This window comes from Chlorocebus sabaeus, chromosome 7 (genome assembly GCF_047675955.1).
Source record: "Chlorocebus sabaeus isolate Y175 chromosome 7, mChlSab1.0.hap1, whole genome shotgun sequence".
Classification (NCBI taxonomy): Eukaryota; Metazoa; Chordata; class Mammalia; order Primates; family Cercopithecidae; genus Chlorocebus; species Chlorocebus sabaeus.
In genome coordinates, this window is record NC_132910.1 from 135716654 (window position 1) to 135732794 (window position 16141).

Here is a 16141-nt window from a genome sequence, read left to right on the forward strand (position 1 = left end):
GTTTCAAGCTACTGCTAAATTTTTCACTTTCTTTCAGTGCTCCCACCCACTGGAGATAGAAGTTCCTTAGCAGCAATAATATTAATTAAATAAAGCAAAACTCCACTGTTTACTAACTGCATATATAATTTCCTACCCAAGTACAAATTTCAAAGTTAAGTGTCTTCACCGAATAAACTGAGAAACCCTAGACAGTGGGAAGACACAAGCATGCCTCATGTTGCCAAAGAAAATAAGAAAGACCTGACAAACTACTGGCTAAGCATTAGACAGACACATAGATAGAATCAATGTGCTTTTTCTCATGCAAAGAAAAAAATTAGATGCAAACTTTACGTTTAAAACTGCATTGTTCCCCTTTAATCTGGCCACCATCCGAGTGGTGATCTGGATGTTAGAGAAGAGATGAATGGGAGACATTGGCAGGGATTGAAGCTTGGGGATGAATGTGGAAATGTAGAATGGATGTTTCTTTTTTTTGGCTTTGAGTTGACTGTTGTTTCTGTCTGTTTTTTAGAACTGATCCGAGAGGACAGGGAAGTCAGTGTGGGCGGCTCTGAGGAGCCTCCCTCTCTACAGCTGCGGCTCAGAGGATTACGGCGCTTCATCCACAAGGCAACATTGCACAAGTAGCCTTTGAACAAAAGTCATGGATACTATTAATGATATGGTAATCCTTAATCGAGCTACCTCCCAGTAGTGATTATACTGACATGGGAAGAATATCTAAGTCGTGGAGGCAGCCCACAACAACACTGTGTCATTGTTCAGCCCGGGCTCGACCAGGACTAACTTTTACCAGCATCTCTAACGTCACCTTTCCCTTGATGCCTCCCCACAACCCCCGGCCCCAGCTCCCACTCCCACCCCATCATAGCAAAGAAGTAGCGAAGAAAACCCTGATCCTAAATCTGTTTTTAGATTTGTTTTTGCAAGTTCCCACACACATTTAGTGTCGTCTCAAAATTCACGCTGTCAACTGTCTCCAGGAATCATTTCCATCTGAGAACAAGACCACACAAAGGTTAGTTCGGTGGGTCTCGGCGAAGATGTTTTAATTGTCCGACAATAGATTCTTCCATCATTTGACTTGCAGATACTGTCCTCTTGCTCTCAGATAACATGTTCAGAATTAGACCATTTGTCAATAAATTTCCCGAAACTCCTTAATTATGATACTGAGATACAAGGGGTTTGCTATTTGCAAGACTCAATTACAATCCAGCAGGGAAAATCTTATGGCTCACCATACTGTGGGGCTCACCATACCGTGGAACTCCCCAAAAGGCCAAACTTAATGTACTCATAGATGAGTCCCCTTAACATAAGGAAAGTGACCTTCATAAAGACGGAATATATCTATGATTTTTATGTAATTGTATGTGTGGGATAAACATGTTCAAATGACTTGTGGTAAATGTACTCATGAAGCTAAAGAAACTATACCCTAACTACTACCCTGACCTAATTATTCTTTTTCCATAGCTCATTCATATTTTTAAATAATGCCATTTCTCTGCCATTCAAAACAAATCTAAACAAAATCCATAACTCATATAATTTTATGGATATTCTCCCATATTCATGAGACCACATAGATGATCTTTGTAAACCCCATAATAAGCCGTGCCAACACACAATGAAATTGGGATGTGGAAAAAGTCTGCTTTTTCTAACAAACATCTCTGGAGGAGATCATTGTTCTAAATCAGCTTTTCATTATTCTTTGCTAAAAAAACAACAACAACAACAAAAAACTGTTGGAAAATACACATATTTTTAGCAGAACTGCCATCTTTTTTTTTTTTTTTTTGAGACGGAGTCTCGCTCTGTTTTCCAGGCTGGAGTGCAGTGGCGCCATCTCGGCTCACTGCAAGCTCCGCCCCCCGGGTTCCCGCCATTCTCCTGCCTCAGCCTCCCGAGTAGCTGGGACTACAGGCGCCGCCACCACCCCCGGCTAATTTTCTTGTATTTTTAGTAGAGACGGGGTTTCACCGTATTAGCCAGGATGGTCTCGATCTCCTGACCTCGTGATCCGCCCGTCTCGGCCTCCCAAAGTGCTGGGATTACAGGCTTGAGCCACCGCGCCCGGCCCTTGAACTGCCATCTTTAATGAATGTGAGATGTATACATTTTATCCAATATGACTATAAAGAACAAACAATAATTGTATACATATAACATTAGTAGAGGCCACAGCCATAAACAGGTTCATATTGAACACTGGGATAATTTATCAAATATTTTAGAGCCACGAAACTAATGTACTAACTTCTATGTTAAAATTAATAATTAACTGGTTTCTGTTTGAAGGCTGGATTTGGGCAAAGACGGTAAGTGCAGAAACTTTCCCTCTTCATCTTACATACACTTTATATTTGGATATTTACGATAATCCTTTATTGCTTTTCTAACTTAAAAGATAATAAAGCCGGCGCGGTGGCTCACGCCTGTAATCCCAGCACTTTGGGAGGCCGAGGCGGGCGGATCACAAGGTCAGGAGATCAAGACCATCCTGGCTAACACGGTGAAACCCCGTCTCTACTAAAAATACAAAAAACTAGCCGGGCGCAGTGGCGGCGCCTGTAGTCCCAGCTACTCGGGAGGCTGAGGCAGGAGAATGGCGGGAACCCGGGGGGCGGAGCTTGCAGTGAGCGGGGATCGCGCCACTGCACTCCAGCCTGGGCCACAGAGCGAGGCTCCGTCTCCAAAAAAAAGATAATAAGAATAAGTGACAAAAACACACGAAATGCTTGAAACGTCTGAATATCTTATTGTCTCTAAGTGGTTTTATTTTCTGAATTTATTCATATGAAAGTGCCACTGTGGCAACTTCACAGTCCCAGCAAAGTACAGAGTAAAAGTTTTGAGATTCTGGTTTATGTAAAAATTGGCTACACAAATTAATATATCATGTCAAATAAAAGCATGGAAGCTTTAACCTCACCTCATTTATCTACATACATCTTCCACTGCTGAGGGGAAGCACAGCTGATCATCACCTCACCTAAAAATTATGAAGTATAATTTTCTTTTCTTTTCTTTTCTTTTTTGACGGAGTCTCGCTCTGTCGCCCAGGCTGGAGTGCAGTGGTGCAATCTCGGCTCACTGCAAGCTCCGCCTCCCGGGTTCCCGCCATTCTCCTGCCTGCATCTCCTGAGTAGCTGGGACTACAGGTGCCTGCCACCACACCCACCTAATTTTTTGTATTTTTATCATAATTTTCATTACCTGGAATGTATAATGAGAAAAGTATTGGCTTTAGAGCCAAGCAAGCCAGGCCTCGCCACGGAAATGTTTTGTTCTAGCCAAGCACAGTGGCTCACACCTGTAATCCCAGCACTTTCGGAGGCCAAGGCAGGCAAATCACCTGAGGTCAGCAGTTTCAGACCAGCCTAGATAATACAAAAATTAGCCAGGCGTGGTGGTGCACGCCTGTAGTCCCAGCTACTCGGGAGGCTGAGGCAGGAGAATAACTTGAACCCAGGATGCAGAGGTTGCAGTGAGCCGAGATCACACCACTGCACTCCAGCCTGGGGAACACAGCGAGACTCTTGTCTCAAAAAAAAAAAAAAAAAAATTTTGTTCTGGATTCTATGTAGTTCAAAGATACACAACTATTTGCTTAAAGAAAGTAATAAACACTTAAAATTCATATTTAATCTGGATGAGCTATTTTATTATCATATTCTGGCTTCGCTGGGTAATTGTCTAGCTTCCTGCAAACATTAGGCAAAATGATTCATAATCGACTGTCTTCAATTTATTAGTTAAATTAAACTTGTGAGGAAAATTCAAGTTTTCTATCACATTGTATAGATAGAGAAACAAAGGCACAGAGACCTTAGGAACTGATTCACTTGGGACAAAAGACTGAATCAATTTCTTTCTTCCATCATGCTGCCTACTCTAATTTAAAAAATTTGCTGTCTAATTCAAGGCTGTCCCATAGGAATACACTAAAAACTACATTCACAATTTTAAATTTGCTAATAGCACACTAAAAAAGATGCTTTTAAGTGGAATTAATTTTAATGATATATTTTATATGGCCCAATATATCTAAAATATAATCATTTCAATATGTAATCAATATAAAAATCATTGAGAGATTTTAATATTCTTTTTTTAATACTAAGTCTAAATTGAATGCAGACTTAAAAAAATAAAAAGTAACCAGAAAACATAAGTGAGTTGCCTGTAAAACCTAAACCTTGCATTGCAAGCCACATTTCAAGTGTAACCTTACTTGTTGGCACAATAATGGTTAGCAGAGGCACAACTGCTTGTCCTGACTGTCCAGAAGGCAGGGTGGTATTGAGTATGTGGGCTCCGGGCAGGTGCAGTCTGGATTTGCACCCTGGCTCCACCACTGCTAACTGGAGGACAATAGGCAAGTTGCTTTCTGTGTCCCAGCTTTCTCATATGTGAAGCAGGACTGTCGTAAGAATGAAATGAGTTAGTATTTAGTGCCTGACAAGTAGTAGGCATTACATGTTAGCTATTGGTACTGCTGTTGTCAGAGAATGCACAAGAGTGCACAAGAGCTAATTATTATTTGTACCCTCCCCCCAATGAAAATTTGTAAGAAACTAGACATGCTAGATCTATAACAGGGTTTGTTGTGTGTTAAATTGTGTCCCCAAATGATACGTCAAAGTCCTTATCCCCAGCACCTCAGAATATGCCTTCATTTGAAAATAGGGTAGTTGGAGATGTTACTAGTTAAGACACAGTCATACTGGAGTAGGTTGAGCCCTCAATCTGAGAAGACTGGTGTCTTTATGAGAGCAAGGAAATTCAGATACAGAGACAGAGAAACGCGGTGTGCCATATGACAGCAGAGGCAAAGATGAGAGTGGCACAGCCACAGAACAAGGCTCACAGGGATTACCAGTCACCCTGAGAAGTAAGGAAAGGGCAGGGAAGGATTCTCCTGAGTCTCAGAGGGAGCGTGCCCCAGCTCACACCTTGATTTTGAACTTCCAGCCTCTGGAACTGTGAGAGAATACATTCCTGTCATTTTAAGCCACCCAGTTTGTGATGCCCCATGATGGTAGCCCTCGGAAAGCAATACAGAGTTCTTCACCCAGAAGGAAGCACTCTGTCTCACCAACAGCCGCGGTCCTGGATGACTGACAACCTGGAGATTGCAGACCTCCAAGGAATTAAAGCGGGCTCTATAAAGTCTGGGTAGCCCCATCTTCCAAAGGCTGCCTCTCCAGTCCACACGCACACTGTGGAAGGAGAATCCTGCTCTTGGACGTGGTATTCCTGGTGGGACAGCTGCCTATCAAATGAACGAGGTAAGTCACAAACCCAGCGAAATAATTCCATTGGTTTCTTGGTGATGAAACTAGTGTGAGCATGTCACAAAGTCTACCATTTGTTCTTAATGGACTTTGTCATCTTTTGCTACAGTTTTTTCAAACATCTTATTACAGTCAAAACATTAATTTTCATTCAGTTTTTTGTTTCTTTGTTTTAGAGACGGGGTCTCATGTGGTCACTCCGGCCGGAGTGCAGTAGCACAGTCACAGCTCACCGCAGCCTCAAACTGCGGGGCTCAAGTCATCCTCCTGCCTCAGCCTCCTGAGTTTAATTCAGTTTTTAAAAAAGTTTTAGTATTTATGTGTATCCTTAAAAACTGGGGCTTAAAAACTAAAGGTAGGACTTACAAAGAAGTAAAATAAAAATAGTCGAAAGTGATATGGATTTTTATATTGTTAATACTCCTGGAACTGTTAACCATTCTATATACTCTTTTCTATAGTTCTTCTTTCTCCTCAACTTGACAGTTATGTTTCTTTTCCATTTCCATTTATATATATAAGAAATGAAGTTCTCGATCATATATGCAGATTTTGTGACAAAATTACAAAAAAATTCTCTAAAAGAAACATTTATTTTCACAATTCAGGAATGCTTGACTGTAAACACAAGTACTCATAAATGTTTATTGTATTGATTTTAATTTGATGATTATAAAGTAGACTCTAAAAATGAATTTATTACTTTAATGTTATTGCTTGTTAATTCTTCTTATTTACCAGGAAGACACATGCTTGTGTTACAGCATCTTCTTAAGTCATACTAAGTGGCTGCCTCAAATCTCCATTAATATTGATGAGAATATAAACTGCTTCAAGCAGAATTTTACACTTAGAGAGAACCTTGGAGATCTTTTGAGCTAAACTTTTCATTTTACAGATGAGAAAACCTGAGCAAGGGGATATTAAGGATTTGACGAAGGGCGTGTCATTATGAAATGAAAAGCCAAGCTATAACTCTTGTCATCCAAGTCTCCGAACACCCAGTTCAGGGGCCATTACACCACACCACCAAGCAATGAGTACCACCCTCCTCTCTGGCAGATGAGATGGACAGTGAGCCATCCATCAGTGAACTCAAGCGGAATTGAGGAAAATGGTCTTTACCGTTAAATTAAATAACGCATGTCAAGCTCTTAGCAGGGCATGGGGCACATAATAAACGCTTATTAAGGGGAACAATTATTTCTGTTGTTGTATAATTCAGAAATGCAATGTGAAATAGTGGAAACTCTTGTAGACTTTGAAATCAGATGGACCTAGGTTTAGCTGGCAGTGTGCACTCACTGACTTCTGTAACCTGCGCAACTCACTTAATCTTTCTATGTATCTGTTTTCTCACAGGCAAAAATGGAATAATAATGAGTTTGGGTATGTAAAATATCAGATAAGTAGAGGCATTTGTTAACGTTAACAACGAAATTACAATCTGTCATTTTATGTGTTGAGTCAATAATATAAAGAATTCAAAGAGATGTGACCTGTCATTTACATGTATCCACCTGAAACTGAGGGGAACAGGCCAGGCTCATGTCGGCTCTATGGTTAGTGCCCCACCTCTCTCTTTCCACCCTGCCGCTTTCCTTTGGCACTGACACTTGGGCCTCAGTGCCTCTACCCTGCTGCTTTCTGGAAGTTCAGGAAACTCCCTTCAGAACAACTTGCTTGCATTTCTCTTTCCCTACAAGCCCCATGTATAAACAAACCAACAGGCCGGGCACGGTGGCCCATGCCTGTAATCCCAGCACTTTAGGAGGCCGAGGTAGGCAGATCACCCGAGGTCAAGAGTTCAAGACCAGACTGGGCAATACGGTGAAATTCCGTCTCTACTAAAAACATAAAAAACTTACCTGGGCGTCGTGGCTCGTGCCTGTAATCCCAGCTACTCGGGAGGCTAAGGCAGGAGAATCGCTTGAACCTGGAAGGCACAGGTTACAGTAAGCCGAGATCGTGCCACTGTAGTCCAGCCTGGGCGACAGAGCAAGACTCTGTCTCAAAAAACAAACAAATAAACAAAACCAAACAAAGCAAACACCCCCCGCCCCTGCTTCATTTCATTCTCTCAGGCACCTGATCTTGACCTCCTAAAATGAAGGCTAATACTTAGATGAATAACTTATTCGACTAAGGTAGCATTCCCACGCTCTGTGGAAGGCTAGCCTCTAAGATGCTCCATGAGAGAAGATCAAGTAAGCTTGGGAAATGCTACGGAATAACTGCACGGTAGGAGATGCTCACCTTTAGGTAAGACCTACTGGTACCTCCTCAGCACTCCTGGTTCTTTTTCACTTCAAGGGCTTCCTACTGCCAGCACCTGCGACTCTGTCTGAGGACATTCTCTGACTTGCAGCATGCTCTTCTCATGCCCTTTAGGCCAAACCAGGTTGCTAACTTCCACCCTGCTATCAAGAACTAAAAGAAAACATGGGTGGGTTTCGTGGCTAAAGAGATAATCATGAGATTTGGAGGATGGTCCAGGAGGCATATGGGATGAAGACAGTTATATTCTGAAACTGCTCTGGGAAAAAAAGTATCTTTAGGAAGAAGCAGCTCATCTTTCAATGGCTTCAGCCCAACTCATCAGATGCCTGGGACTGCAACATGCCTTAAAGTACTCGAGGAATAAAATGGTCAATACTGATCAGAATTTTAAATGCTTAAGCCTTGAACTACCCTATAAAATCCATGAAAAGATTTTAGAAAAGAGTAAAAATTTGGGTTCCCAGATAGAAAAATACAGATTGAGAGTATTTCAGAAAGCATTCTTGCTCTGCCTTTAACACAACCATTGGCAATGGGTGTGTACTCTACTGTCCAGGCAGACTCCTCTGGGAAGAAAGCAGAAGGATGTCTTGTAATGGGAGTCCCTTGGGAGGCGAGTGGGGGGTAAAAGGTCAGTGTGTGGGGGAATGTTTAGTGCAACTGGGGACTAAATACCAGTCATCTCCAGGACTTGACTTTTGTCACTTACTGCAATTTTCTTTCCAACTCTGCAAACACAGTTCACATGCCTCGTTTGTCATCTCAGTCACACATTATCCTCCCAGGTCCACTATTCAGGTTCTAAGACATTAAATAGTTTCAAATGCATTGCCGTGGTTCATCATGTAAAAATTCTACCTTTTTGTTAACAATGTTTTTTCAAAAATCCTTCGTCACTTAGAAAATATTAATAAGTAAGATACTAGGCAATAAAGAGAAAACTTAAATAATCCTAGTACTTTTAGGGGTACATTCTCTGTATTAAAAACAAGAATAAAAAAATTACAAAGACATGAGAAAATGTGGAAAAGGAGTGCTAAGAATCCAACATGGCCATGAACTGGGGGTCTCTGACATTTCCATCTTCATCAAGGGGATTCTGTCAAGTAGTAAGTCAAACTCTTCATCAGTAATCTCCACACCAAACCTGAAACAAATAGCAGTTAGCATCAGTCACCCCCCAAGTTCACATTTGGGTCACCCATATCCACAATACCCTAAGCATATGGCTGCCATTAAAGCTTTGTGACTACTGCAGTCCTCAAGATCAAGAGCACCACGTGAATATCAGAGGTTAATCAGGGCTTTCATCGCTTCAGCTTTTCTCAAAGAAAGAGATTCTACCACAGAACCCCTGCATCGGTGGAGCACAGAAACAGAAACATCGGCATGCGGAATTGTGTGCGATTGTCCTCTATAAAAAGTTATTCATTACACTAAAACACTGGTATTGCTTAAACAAGTTAACTCTGAAAAGCCTTTCAATCTGGCTGCTTAGCATGAAAGAAAAGGTGGAGAAAAAAATGCCTTTCGAAAAACAGCTTCCTAATACTCTTGCAAAGCATTTCATAATGGCTTTAAAGACATTTTGCATACAAATATTTTAAAAGTGGCAGTGTTTATTCATCAGCAAGAAAGTGTTTTCATCTCTCAAGAACAATCAAAACATAATCCGTGAATCACTGGCATAAATAAGAATGACTTAAGCAATAATAATGAACAAGGCATTCATTCACCATTTTGCAAAGCTGATAAAACCCAGCTGACTTTTGGAAAAGAGGGGAATATATTTTCTTTTGACAATGCAATGACAGAATAACATCAAAAAGGCTCTTTTTCCATTTTCATCATTACTTCCTTAATAATTATAAAAAGGCAAAATATTTATATGGTCTGCAGAGAAACCAGAGTATACTTTCTTAGTAATTATCAAACAACACATAGACATCATCAACAACAACGTGACAAACAAAAACGGCTTTTTTTCCTAAGCTGCAAATAAGTTATCACATATTTGTATTTCAGAAGTACTTGAATTTAAATAGCATCTCAGGGACTTTGCAGTTGGGTATCCTTTTTTTCATTTGTATAAAATTAGAAAAAGAAAGGGTAATTTAATGTTATACTTGTACAGTGTTTATCTTACTCCCTTTTATTCTCTTTATCATTTCTTCGCAATAAAGTTACCAGGACTAATGGAGAAATCCTTGGTATTCTGCATCAGAAATGAAAATTAATTCTCAGGTTTTATTTGGATTTAAACCCTTAAACTTAGTACTTTAAAAGGAAACGAACATTTTGTATAGGCATATTGGAGAAAAAAAAAAAAGATTAAAAGTCAAGCAATCCGAATCTAGTTTATATCCACCATTCCACAGCTATGTAATCATGGAAAATCATTCAACTTTTACATTTCAGTTATAAAAGTGGTCTCAAAGGTCTGTGAGTGCTCTGTATCTTACTGAGTGGTTATGTGATAGTGAGATAATGATAACAAAAGTGCCTGGAAAAACACCACATAAATATTGTGTATTACTATTTTTGATGTAGAAAACAGGTTCTAAAAGGCCTCAAACATACTAAAAAAGATTGTTCAAACCTAACAGTAACACAAGCCCTTTTTCTCAAGAGCCTGTCTTGGTGAGTGGCAATATGGTATAGTGGAGACAGCACAGGCTTTGGGTTAATTGGACCAACGTTTGAATCCCAGCTCTGTCATTTAGTAGCTGTGTGTAGCCCTGGGCAATTTCCTTAATTCCCTGAGCCTCGGTTGTCATCTGTATAATGAGAAAGGCTATTTTGAAAATCGATGAAGTAAATAAATATGCATATACTCTCTTTAATGTAAAATGTATCTTTTTAACAGTGAAACTAACTTCACTGTATTGGATAAAACGAGGCTTTCCCTATAACCATCAAAATTAGTCTCCACCTCAGCGTCCAGCCTCTGCCTTATCACACCGCTATTACTATCTTATCTTATCCTCTTACTGCTGTCTGAAATCATTGCATTGGTTTACTGACCACTTGGTTATTGTCTGTCTTTTGTCGCCACTTCTTGTGTAAACTCCATGAAAACAGGTTTAGTACAACTGGGGACTGACACCAGTCATCTCCAGGACTTGGTTTCACCATTCCATTCGCCTGTTCACCATTGTATCCCTAGAATCTGTAATGACAACCAGAAGGTACTCAATATATATTTAGTCAATGAACAAATGACACACTCATTTCTATTGTAAGGGTATATGTACTTGAGAAAAGAGGAATTTTTATTATGTGAAATAAGGCATATGTTAATTAGTTTAAGCCATTACACAATATATACATATTCCAAAACATGTTGTATATGATATATACAATTTTATGTCAACTTAAAAAAGAATAAAGAAATAATAACAACATAAAGAGGAGCTTATGTATTTATTTGTATATATTCCTGGGGTACAAGTACAATTTCGCTACACGGATATATTGCATTGTGGTGACGTCAGGGCCTTGAGTGCATCACTGGAACAACACACACTGTATCCACCAAGTAGCCCCCGATCCTCCACCCTGCCTCCCACCCCCTCAGTCCCCACCCTCTGAGTCTCCACTGTCCATCATTCCACATGCTACATCCATGTGGACACATTTTTTTAGCTCCCACTTATTAGTGAAAACGTGTGGTATTTGTCTTTCTGTGTCTGAGTTGTTTCACTTAAGCTAATGGCCTCCAGGTTCATTCATGTTGCTGCAAAAGACATGATTTCATTCTTTTTCTTAAAGCTGAATAGTATTCCAGTGTGTATATATACCATATTTTCTTTATCTAATCCTCTGTTGATGGACACTTAGGTTAATTCCATAGCTTTATTATTGTGAATAGTGCTGCCATAAACATACCAGTAGAGAATGTGTGCTTTGAAGAGATTGAAAAAGGTTTGAAATAAGCACAGTGGAGAATGGAATATAGAGCTGACTAATAAAACATAGTGGGGATTGACAAGAAATTGACATGAAATACTAGGAATCCAGGTGAAGCTGGTGACAATGAATTTACAGTAATGTAAGCCTACTCAGTAGTATGATATTCCCCAGCAGCACTAAGCAGCCTGGGTGCAGGTGAAGACAAGATGAGCAGTTGGGCACATCTAGGTTTGAGAATGTGTCAAAAGACAACAAAGCAAGGGAGTCTAGAATATTGACCAAAAAATGACTCATGGAAAAATAGAATCTAAACTGTGCTCCAGCTTAGAGAGGGAAGAGAGAACATGTGTGCAGGGATAGAACTGGGAAACAGCAGGAAGGTCAGTGGACTAGAACAGATAGGAGATAATAGTCAGGAATGGGCTCAATTCATAATTTCTTAGGTGTAGTTATTTTGGATATCACAGTTCATCTCAGACTTCCAAGAGAGTTTACATTCTAAGTAACCCCCAAAGACCTCCTTCACTTAGAAGGTAAATATAATAGCAAAAACTAAAATTTACTGGGAATTATATGTTCTTAGCACTATGCCAGACATTTTACATGCATTGTCCCCATTTAACCCTACCAATATCAATTATTATCATTCCCAACACTGTTCTAATAGTGTCAGTGAGATTTCTGAGGTGACTGCGGGCGAAGAAAGTTAAAGGGAAATAGTCTGGAAATCGCACTAAAGAGTGAGGCAAATGAGCAGCTTCCTCCTGAAAAAGGAAGTAATGTCCTGGACAAAAAGCCAGTTTGTGATTAAACTAGATCATAGTATTTAAAAGGGTGGAGGGTGGAGAAGAGTTTGTGCCTCATGGGTTGGGAATTCTGGAGGGTACAGTTGGATTTTACAACAAGGGGAAGCGTAAGAGTTTGGAGGAGTGAACAAGAAACCCAGATGAACATTAGGGTAAGAGAATTCTGAAAGGGTATATAGGCTAGACAACTGGGGGGTGGAGGTTACGTTATAGGTAGTATAACAAGGAAAATTAGTATGAGGCCAGCCAGACGGATTAAGATTATAAAAGAAACCTCAAACATAACTATCTAGGCCATATTTTTAGCTCATCACTCACCGTCTCTACAGGTAGAGGTAAGTAGCTTAAGTTTTCAGCTATAATGATAATAGCAAACATTTATTGACTGCTTACTACATGCCATACACATTACCTGTATTTCTATAATCCTTACAACAACACTATGAGGTAAATGTACTATATATTATCTCCATTGTACAGTAAAACCTTACATAGTTATTACCTGGTAGAGCTTGGATTTGAACCTTGCCAACTGTCTCTGGAAACCTCCCGATGACCATTTTATTATTCTCACTGTTTGAGCAGGGCTGCCATTTCTCTTCCTACAATTCTCTTTACCATGTTGCACACTTTCTCTAGCAGATTTCTCCACAATCCTTCCACAGAAACTTAAATATTAATGTACGATAAGATTATGACAAAGTCAATACACTCAAAGCTAACCTTTAGACAGTACTCTGTAAGTGGATTTTGAAATCAGGATAGTTCATCTCAGACTTTATCCAAGACAGCTTATATTCTTAAGTATCCCAAAGACCTCCTTCACTTAGAAGGTAGTCTTAAGGCCTATGTCCCAAAGATAGTATTTTAGGACAGATCCAGTGTGTTTAAGAAATCATCTGTCACACAGTAAATGTGATCTGCCCTCAGAGAGGAAACTAGCTTCTGATATTTCTCCCCAAGGACAAGAAAATAAGTTACTGTCAGGCTTATTTTAAATTCCATAACAGAAAATATATTGGGTTTTTAAAATTAGTTCCATACATTTTTCTGTCTGTATATAGCAAATAAGCAAGCAAAGTAGCTTTCATAGACATAAAATAGGTAGGAAACCCATTATAGAAATTCTCCTTTTCTGTTATTTAAGTTTCAAAATATCAAAGCATAGTATTTGTATATAGAATCCAAGAAGAAATTAAAAATAAATAATCTAGAAAAAACCCACAGTTGGATTCTTACTATCTTAATACTGATTTAGCAATCACATTTTGATTTTAGTGGGTGAAATTTCCAAGGAAGCTAAAAGTCTAAAAGACTTAGGTAGAAAAGATGGGGCCTTACATTTAATAAAGCTCCTTTATTTACTCCTACAGGTAACTACAATGGGAAGGCTTACAATCGAAGTGTTTATGTATTAATGACTTTAGACCTCTTTGTTCAGGACTTTGTAATTTTTACTAAATGATGTATTCTTCAAAAACAAAAAAAAATCTATATTGGCTAAATATGCTTTTCTAATTATGTGTTTTAGAAATAATAGTATGTCTACTGTTATAAATCTGGGTTTGTTTCATTGCATTTTAGCATTAATTCTTCAACCAAATCCCTAAACAGAACCATCTATTTTCCTCACAAATCTGTGTTTAATTGGATACTTAAATTATTTTAGTATGCAATGAAATCACATGTAATATTCAAAAAGTATTTCAGGATGATATTCTTATCCTCTTTTTAAAAAGTACAATGTTTAGAGCTTGTTTTTAAAGACTTTAATTTCTTACATCAACATCTTTTCCAATAGATTACTTTATCTTTAAAATACAGACCAGGATATATAGTGCAGGAAAAACAGTATTTTTCATCACCTCTGTTCCCTTCATTACTGTCAAAATCTTTAATATCATATTCCCTCAGAAAATATCTGGGTATTATTATAAAATAAGTTCTCAAACTCTGGTAAAAGTATCCTTAGCCTATACTTCAAAATGGAGAAATAATCCAGCCTTTAACTAATTTTCCAGGAATTTACTTTTCTAACATTAGACATTAAAAGCACATAAAAGAAAATTTGATCAAACCCAGGGTGATGATAAAAACCATTAATCCTGATCATATATGCCAGATCTCTTGGTATATGACACACTCATTACCCATCCTGAGTAATATGTCTTGTCTTTTCTCCACCTTGTACTCCAAAGTCAGGCTGAAATTACCCTAGGAGATCCATGGGCTTGAAAGGCTCTAGAAGGGCCAGGTGGGGCTGAGCCTGAGATATGAGAATTATTCGTGTGATCCTGGTATTATGAACCACAAGTGGCCCAGCGTCATCCCAAATCCCCAGAGGACCTCCCAACTGAGAGGTCTCTCTTTTGAGCCATATCACCTTGTGATCTCCCTTTCTCTTTTTCTCTTTCTCTATCTTTCTTTCCCTACAACTGCCTTTCCTATATTGTACACTTATATTGTATCTCTCTCTCTTTCTCTCTCTCTGTATAGATAATATCTCTGTATCTACAGTGTCTATCTCTCTATATATGGATGTGTTGTGGGTTTTTTTTTATCAGACTATCCTCAAAGAAAAGGATATTTGTCGTCATAGAACAGTCATTTATATTAATCAAAATAAACATAAGTGAAGGGCTTTGAATAATAACTTCAATGACTTTTTTTAAAAAGAATTTCTTAACATGGGTAATAAAGTGAGAAAACCCGGGTTTGAGTCCTTAGTTCTGCTACTTACTAGATGTGAGGCTTTAGAAAGTCTCATAAGCTCTCAGAGATTGTTTCTTCATTTTTAAAATGCACAGGATAATCACAATTAGGCTACCAACCAACAAGATTATTTCTAGATTCAAGCTCGTTAATGAACACATAGATTACTCTATAAATTCTAAATTCTTAATGTCACACATTCATAGTATCAACAATACAATTGGGTAAAGTTTGTATTTACTTCTATGCTAGGACTGAAAAAGGTGAATGGTTCGTTTCCTCACACTACCTTTGCATTCCTTGTTCCTCCAGACACAGTGAAACTCGGTTTCTGCAGAATTTTATTTCATTTGAGTTACTAGGGAACAAAGCAATTAGACAATGAATAATAGCTCAAGATAGGCTAAAGCTGAAGATTTCTGCAAAGGAATGAAGAGGAAACGTTTTGATCCTGAGCAGGTGTTCTCCCTAGATTGCTTAACCTGAGGTTGATTGACTTTTGGAAACGAGACTTGTTCCCAGGTGGGTAAGCCTTGGGACCATAGGTTTTTCAGGATTTTGAAGGTCACATGGAATGGGAGGCGGTTAGGGAAATTTCCCAAGCATTTACGGGACCTGGGGGAATCTCACGTTGAAGAAGGTGGTTACCGCACGCACGCAAGCCCTTTTCCTGATGCAGGCGGTGGACAGCTCCTGTCTGAGCCTGCAAGTCTGCAGGGAGCTGCGGATGGCGGAGGGGCGCCCGGAGTCCTCCGGGGGACCAGCTTGGGGAGCGGCCGCAGGGCACGCCGGGAAAAGCGCGGGGCATGCTGGGAAGGCAACTCGGGAAGGGTGGGCCCCTGGGGCCTGGTGAGGAGCTGAGTGGCCAAGTAGAGGTGCGTTTAGTTATCTCAGAAGTTCGTTGCCCTCATGGTGTCCATTCCTTAACTGTTCTCCCAAGACAAGACAGCCTGAGTTGTTTACAGCCAGCAACTCTTCCCATCTGAGAGCAGTGTCTCCCGTTGGGTTTCCCCAGTGCCTCACCTTGGTCCAGATGTCCGAAGGGGACCGTTTCCTGTCACCTCTTCACACTGTTCTAGGTGTTAACAAACCCCCAGCTCGGCCCCTACTGACTTTCCT

The 16141-nt window shown here is 39.6% G+C and overlaps 2 long non-coding RNA genes across 8 annotated transcripts in view; one reads left to right on the forward strand and one right to left on the reverse strand.

The window, feature by feature from the left end:
* The window catches only part of LOC103236619 (uncharacterized), a 39938-nt gene extending 24011 nt beyond the window's left edge, over positions 1 to 15927 (reverse strand). For 4 of the 7 annotated variants that reach the window (XR_012093517.1, XR_012093516.1, XR_012093519.1 and 1 more), the window contains exons 1-3: positions 15653 to 15927; positions 10617 to 10761; positions 7181 to 8739 (exon numbers count right to left, since the gene is read on the reverse strand). This is a non-coding gene — a long non-coding RNA (uncharacterized lncRNA). The remainder of the gene's footprint in view (positions 1 to 7180; positions 8740 to 10616; positions 10762 to 15652) is intronic. The other 3 variants (XR_012093521.1, XR_005239020.2, XR_012093520.1) reach the window with 3 other exon arrangements.
* LOC119622383 (uncharacterized) overlaps positions 1 to 16141 on the forward strand; it is a 56416-nt gene that overhangs the window by 19399 nt on the left and 20876 nt on the right. Inside the window, exons 5-6 of the long non-coding RNA XR_005239022.2 lie at positions 518 to 1024; positions 15335 to 15544. This is a non-coding gene — a long non-coding RNA (uncharacterized lncRNA). The remainder of the gene's footprint in view (positions 1 to 517; positions 1025 to 15334; positions 15545 to 16141) is intronic.